Raw genomic sequence first — 7658 nt, forward strand, 5'->3', positions numbered from 1 at the left:
CGAGACTCCGTCTCAAAAAAAAAAAAAAAAAAAAAGAAATGAAATTACTTGTATATTTCCCATATTCTGCATTTTTCTGATTGTATTCTTGGAAGTCATTAACATGTTCTTCTATTCCCTAGCTAGTTGATAGGTAGTTCTTTATTGTGATTTAGGTTTGATTTTTTTATGGCAAAACTATTTCTTTTTTTTCCACCAGTTGTCAAATGATCCTTTATGGAAATATTTTCCTTTGTGCTTCTTAACTAGCTGGGCATTCCACAGCACCACTGTTGATGTCATCTATGATTTCATGAGGGTGGCGGCCATCAACATTACAGCCCAAAGACTGGGCAGTCCCCAGGAGTTCTTTAATGGTTCCAGAGAGTTCTCTGTCTAAAGATCGGTGCCACATCTGTTGAGCAGTGTTGACGATCTCATCAAAAGTGATATTCCCACTGTGTTTAATGTTTTTCTGTTTCTTTCTGTCGCTTGCTGGTTCCTTGAGGGCTTTGATGATCAGAGCAGAGGCAGAAGGCACCACCTCAATCTGGGCCTGTCTGTTCTGAATGGTCAGTTTCCCTGTAATCCTCAAGCCCTTCTAGTCACCTGTTGCCTTGGCAATGTCATCACCACCCTTTTTTGGAGACAGACCCGGGGGCCGATCTTGGGGGCCAGTGCAGACGTGGCACCGACTTCACCCCCGGTGCACCTCAGGTACGCGACTTTGATCTCCTTGGGGCCAAACTTCGGCAGCATAGTGGAGGTGGCTGGTGTCGGATGAACCCGGGTTCAGGACAGCCGAAGAAAGTTGCACCTTGGCCTCCTCCGAGCTGAGAGCTGAAAGCAGCAAAACTATTTATACATCGATTATCAGGCACATAATTTCCAATTGTACCTCTTTTCGTGAAGTTGGCAGTCATCGATGACCACTGCCTGGATTCATTATTACGATTGAAATAGTTCAACAGAAGGCAGAGTAAGTGGGCATCAATCAGTCCTGACTGTAAGATCTTTTGGGAGGTGTCTTTTGATGATTATGAGTACTACATTCTATACCATTCTTAGAACCTTGGAGTCAGGACTGAGCACGGTGGCTCAAGCCTACGTGTAATCCCAGCACTTTGGGAGGCTGAGGCGGGCAGATCACCTGAGGTCAGGAGTTCGAAACCAGCGTTACCAATATAGTGAACCACTGTCTCTATTTTTTTAAATTATTATTATTATACTTTAAGTTCTAGGGTACATGTGCATAACGTGCAGGTTTGTTACATATGTATACTTGTGCTATGTTGGTGTGCTGCACCCATCAACTCGTCAGCACCCATCAACTCGTCATTTACATCAGGTATAACTCCCAATGCAATCCCTCCCCCCTCCCCATGATAGGCCCCGGTGTGTGATGTTACTCTTCCCAAGTCCAAGCGATCTCATTTTTCAGTTCCCACCTATGAGTGAGAACATGAGGTGTTTGGTTTTCTGTTCTTGCGATAGTTTGCTGAGAATGATGGTTTCCAGCTGCATCCATCACTGTCTCTATTAAAAATACAAAAATTAGCCAGGCATGGTGGCTTGTGCCTGTAGTCCCACCTACTCAGGAGGCTGAGAGGAGAATTGCGTGGACCCGGGAGGTGGAGGTATCGCACCACTGCACTCCAGCCTGGGCAACAGAGGGAGACTCTGTCTCAAACATAAATAAATAAATAAATAAGTAACCCTGGAATCAGGAGATGGGATCTACTCCCAACTAACTGAGCATCCTCTTTGGCACCTGTTTTCTCATCTGTAGAATGGGGGAATAAACTAATACTATGTCTAGGACTTTTGGCTATTCTAACATTCTCTGACTAAACAAGTAGAGGACTTGATCTTCACCAAAAATGATTTGGGTGAGTTAAAAAGGAACTGCTGACCTTGTGTTGTTATTCCCATTTCATACCAAAAATGTTTATTTTAAAGCCAACCTTTGTCAGTCATGAAATCCAGTAAAGTATATAACAGAGTCCATTAAAAGTATTATGAGGCTGGGTATGGTGGCTCACGTCTGTAACCCCAGCACTTTGGGAGGCCAAGGCAGGCAGATTGATTGAGTCCGGGAGTTCAGGACCAGCCTGACCCATACGGCAAGACCCCATCTCTGCAAAAAATACGAAAATTAGCCCGGCACAATGGTGCATGCCTGTAGTCCCAGCTACTTGGTGGAGCTGAGCTGGGAGGATCACTTGAGCCCAGGAGATCAAGGCTGGAGTGAGCCATGAACATACCATTCCACTCTAGCCTGGATGACAGAGTGAAACCCTGTCTCAAAAAAATAAAAACTAAGTGAAAAGTATCATGAGAGCAGGAAGCCAAGGCCAAAAGCTTTGTTTTCTGGATTCTAGTTCTGGCTCTGCCTATTTTTTCAGCTAATCAGCATGCCCTCTCAGGGTCCTGTCCATAGAGTAAAAGATTGCATGAGTAGCTCTAAAGGCCTGCAAGCTTTATGATTTTATGCCTATTCTTGATTTTTCCCACAGTTTTGAGGATGCTATTTTTGTTAATATCTTTAGCCCTACTGGTTTTGGTCTGCATTGTGATTATGTCTTACTCAGCAACTAACTGGCAGAGGCCTGCCCCAGGTGTCAGTTCATATAGCAAATTCAGCTTGGGCATAAAGAACTTTCTGGAAGCAGATACACCAAAATATTAGCAATTTATTATTTCTAGGTGGGAAGATTATTGGTCATTTTAAAACTTACATTTGTATTCTTTTATTCTACAAACATATATTTTTTGGCCAGGCGCGGTGGCTTACACCTGTAATCCCAGCACTTTGGGAGACCAAGGCAGGTGGATTAGCCAGGCGTGGTGATGGGTACTTGTAATCCCAGCTACTCGGGAGGCTGAGGCAGGAGAATCACTTGAACCCAGGAGGCAGAGGCTACAGTGAGCCGAGATCGCACCACTGCACTCCCGCCTACAGAGTGAGACCCTTGGTCTCACACACACACACACACACACTCTATATATATATACACACACACACACATATGTATGTATATTTTTTTAATTTTTTTTTTCTCTTTTTAGTAGAGACAAGGTCTTGCTATGTTGCCCAGGCTGGTCTTGAACTCCTGGGATCAAGGGATCCTCTAACCTCAGCCTCCCAGAGTGCTGAGATTACAGACGTGAGACACTATGGCTGGCACTTCTTTTTTTTTTTTTTTTTTTTTTTGAGACGGAGTCTTGCTCTTGTCACCCAGGTTGGAGTGCAATGGCATGATCTTGGCTCACTGCAACCCCCATCTCTCAGGTTCAAGCAATTCTCCTGTCTCAGCCGCCCAAGTAGCTGGGATTCCAGGCTTGCACTACCATGCCCAACTAAGGCATATTTTTATATTTTAAAAGTTATTCTTAAAGGATTTGATAGCATATTTTTGATCACATGCCCCAGCAAAGAAGAATCACTAAACTTGAGTTAGGTAGATTTCTTTCTCTTATAATTCAGTTTGGCAGCATCTTCCATGCTCGGTTAACCTAAATACTTTAGTAATAAAGACTTACATGTAACTAATTAGATAGTCAGCTTCACTTAATCTTCTTAATCATCTAGATTAGATGGTAAGTGAAAAAATATTTTATGCCTACAGAAATTAAGATTCAGGAAGGACAATAGCACATACATGCTATCAACGTCTGTGTCATAACTCATGGAATCTGGATTTGCACTACTTGGGGAACAGGTAGTGTCTGCTAGAGAAGTGGTGTGACAGAAACATGGGCAAAGGCAGGGTGTGTCTCTTGTAAATGATGAAAGCAGAAGATTAAAAACTAGTTTGCTAAATCATCTTCATAACCACTCCCTGGAGAGCAATTACTCTGATGACTTGACTTACCTGGCAAGTACCACCCACTGTAGGAGAAAATACAGGTGTTTGGTTTACTCTTATGGGTTTCCCCATGTGCAAAGGTGTTATGCTGCTGCTATGCCCCTCTTTAAGCACTGTAGTGGCAGTTCCTGGAGAATGGTAGAGTAAGGGGTGCCCTCACAGCTATCAACTCACTGCCTGATCCAGACGAGTGACATAGCCCGGTCACAAGCTCCAAGGTTACTTAGTTTTAATGGAGGGGATAGTTCTAGTTTCCAGTGTTATCATGACTAGTAAAATTGACATTAGAAAACCCACTTCGGCCGGGCGCGGTGGCTCAAGCCTGTAATCCCAGCACTTTGGGAGGCCGAGATGGGCGGATCACGAGGTCAGGAGATCGAGAACATCCTGGTGAACACGGTGAAACCCCGTCTCTACTAAAAAATACAAAAAACTAGCCGGGCGAGGTGGCGGGCGCCTGTAGTCCCAGCTACTCGGGAGGCTGAGGCAGGAGAATTGGCGTAAACCCGGGAGGCGGAGCTTGCAGTGAGCTGAGATCCGGCCACTGCACTCCAGCCCGGGGGGCCAGAGCGAGACTCCGTCTCAAAAAACAAAAAAAAAGGCCAGGCGCGGTGGCTCAAGCCTGTAATCCCAGCACTCTGGGAGGCCGAGGTGGGTGGATCACGAGGTCAGGAGATCGAGACCATCCTGGCTAACATGGTGAAACCCCGTCTCTACTAAAAATACAAAAAACTAGCCGGGCGTGGTGGCAGGCGCCTGTAGTCCCAGCTACTCGGAGGCTGAGGCGGGAGAATGGCGTGAACCCGGGAGGCGGAGCTTGCAGTGAGCCGAGATCGCGCCACTACACTGCAGCCTGGGAGACACAGCAAGACTCCGTCTCAAAAAAAAAAAAAAAAAGAAAACCCACTTCTCAGTAAGGAAGGCAGTTTGAAAGGGTTCTTGTGAGAAGCGTGACAAATACAGGCAGTTCTATGGACAGTGTTTATGTAAAACAAGTGATCGAATAGCCATTTGAACATTAACTGTTGCCCAGTGTGTTATAATCTGCACCTGCTCAGGCATTTTGAAGACTCTTCTTACACCTAGTAAGGACCCAGGGCAAATAGCAAAAAGTAAGTAACCTGACACAGAGTTTGGAGATTGCCTTTTGAATTGCCCTCGTTGAGATTTCTCAAGCAACACTGGTCCATGCCAGTTTGCAAATGGGCTCTTGTGCCAGTGGCTCAATCAACCCATCCAAATGCAGAGAACCATTTGGAGGCATTCAAAACCAAATGAGGGGCAATTTTCTTTCATTTGTATGCCGTCTGTTAGCCTCTCTTTCACCAAAAATTTACCTGATAATGGGTATGCATACCTGAAAAAACACAATTTTTACACTCAAGGAAGTTTCATAGGAAAAAATCAACTATTACTAAACTATACAGTTACTACAGTGATGGAGATGTGTGCAGGGTGCTATAGGAACATAAAAGGGAGCGCCTAACAGGTGTGGGTGAGTCAAAGAGAGCTGGGGAGGAATGAAGGCAACATTCTTGAGCTAAACCAAATAAACAAAACATTGCAACTCACAATTATGACCTATTTCAAACTCTTAGAACTACAATAATGATTTAGACTAGTTCTCATTTGGACAGGGTTTGTTTACTCTTATAGTTTTGAGCACCCCTTCATCTTTCCATTTTAACAAGGGCATATGGAGCTTCACAGATAATATCTCCAAAAATGGGCATATTTTGACTTTGTGGACCATCACATGCACACACACTTCAAGGTCACTTTCATACAGCAAAATGAGGAAACAGTTTATTAGCTAGATCAGAACGTGCAAATGAGGCCGGGTGTGGTGGCTCATGTCTGTAATCCCAGCCCTTTGGGAGGCCAAGGTGGGCAGATCTCCTGCAGTCAGGAGTTCGAGACCAGCCGGGCCAACATGATGAAACCCTGTCTCTACTAAAAATACAAAAATTAGCTGGTGTGGTGGCGGTCGCCTGTAGTCCCAGCTACTCAGGAGGCTGAGGCAGGATAATCCTCAGGACAACAGATCCTGGTCAGTATTTGTTCACTTATATTAGGCATAAGATAATTCCAGCTATTTATTACAAATGTTGGCATACTGCCTGATTGTCATGCATGGGAATCTTGGACTGCAACTACAGCAATTTCATGACTGTGTTTCTTCTATTTTTGTTTTTGCAACGTTAGTTATATCATGCAGTACTTGAAACGAAGGTGGAGTCTGTGACTGTCAGCCTGCAGTTTAAAAAGTTAGATGATGCATTAAGAAATCAACAAATTTTGCCAGGAAGGTGGTGTGTGCCTGTAGTCCTAACTACTTGGAAGACTGAGTCAGGAGGACTGCTTGAGCCTAGCAGTTTGAATCCAGTCTGGGTAACATAGTGAGACCCTTTGTCTTAAAAAAAAAAAGTCAACACATTTTAAAATTATTTCAAGATTTGTATTTGCCATATTTCCTAGCTAGTATTATTTATTTAGAGTTTCCTATTGCGGGTGAAATTCTCTTGTCTTCTGCTGTTTGCAGTAACTTGAGTCTTTTTTCATCTCTTCAGATAATCTACTTATATTTATGCCAGGATTTCTAGTTTTCCTATTGTTTCCTCTAATTTTTAAATATAGTGTATACAACATTGAGCATAGTTTCTCATTAGTCTGTTCATAGTTACGAATCCTCAAATGTATTTGATTCTATCACTTTCCAAAATTTGCCTTTGCTGGTTCATAATATAGCTACATAACTTCCCCAGCTCTGCCCTCACTCATGGAGTGTATTTCTCTACATCATGACCACACTGCATTGGCATTCTGAGTCATCTGGGATTGGGTATCCTTCCTGCTATTAACTGTGTAATATTTAAACTTCCCCGCTTGCCCATCTCCTTTATTTTGTATTCAAACACCGCATGAATTAAATTAACGTTGGTTGCTTTTAACCTGTAATTCCTGACTGCAGCAGGTAGTTAGTTGCCACCTCTTGAAATGAACAGATTTGACTAGAAGCTGACACTTCTTACTCCCACTGAACTTAGTATGTTACATTTATATAAATTCAAAAAGCAAAATCATACCTTTCTTATCAATGGGCCCTCTTTGTCCATTGATAACATAATATTGCAATATAAACAAAGAGTATTTGTACCATACCTCAGAAAACAAATTAGATTACTATTAATGCAAAACGGGAAAAGTAGAAAAATGTTATTGTAAAGAGACTATCAACCACTTCAAGGGATTTATCAGGTAACCGCCTGTGTAAGTTACAAAGACAATGCTAACCTATAACTAGTGTATATCTAGATGAGCTGCCAGGACTTTGCCTAATGGCAGATGGGGTAATTGGACTCCACACCTTCAACTTGGGCACATGGAAAACAGCCTCCCTAAAAGTTGCCTGGGGATGTCCAGTATTGAACCAACTAGCTTAGTGGAACTGTTACAAGAGAGAAACTTCAGAGCCAAGGAATTTCTTGGCAGAGCCTCAAATTCTGCCTTGGAATCATGAAAAGTTAGATCTAGAAGGTAACTTAGAGATCATTTAATCCACTGCCCTTATTTTATGGTGAAAAACTGAAGGCCAGATCTGTTAAGGTCTCACACTCGTAGTTAGTGACAGACCCAGAGCTAGAACTAGATCATCCTGACTGCATTTCAGTAGTCTTAGAGCTGGCTGACAAATTCGACAACTCATATTGAACCCATGTTCCAAAAGGTATCTTATATCGAGCTTATAAACACCCCTTTTTTTTTTTTTTTTTTTTTTTTTTTTTTTTTTTTTTTTTTTTTTTTTTTTTG

The 7658-nt window shown here is 42.8% G+C and overlaps 1 pseudogene; it reads right to left on the reverse strand.

Annotated features, from left to right (window-relative positions):
* Positions 1 to 241: 241 nt before the first annotated feature.
* On the reverse strand, positions 242 to 753 carry LOC112617172 (annotated as a pseudogene).
* Between the last annotated feature and the right edge of the window lie 6905 nt (positions 754 to 7658).

The sequence above is a fragment of the Theropithecus gelada genome, unplaced genomic scaffold (genome assembly GCF_003255815.1).
Source record: "Theropithecus gelada isolate Dixy unplaced genomic scaffold, Tgel_1.0 HiC_scaffold_15884, whole genome shotgun sequence".
NCBI lineage: Eukaryota > Metazoa > Chordata > Mammalia > Primates > Cercopithecidae > Theropithecus > Theropithecus gelada.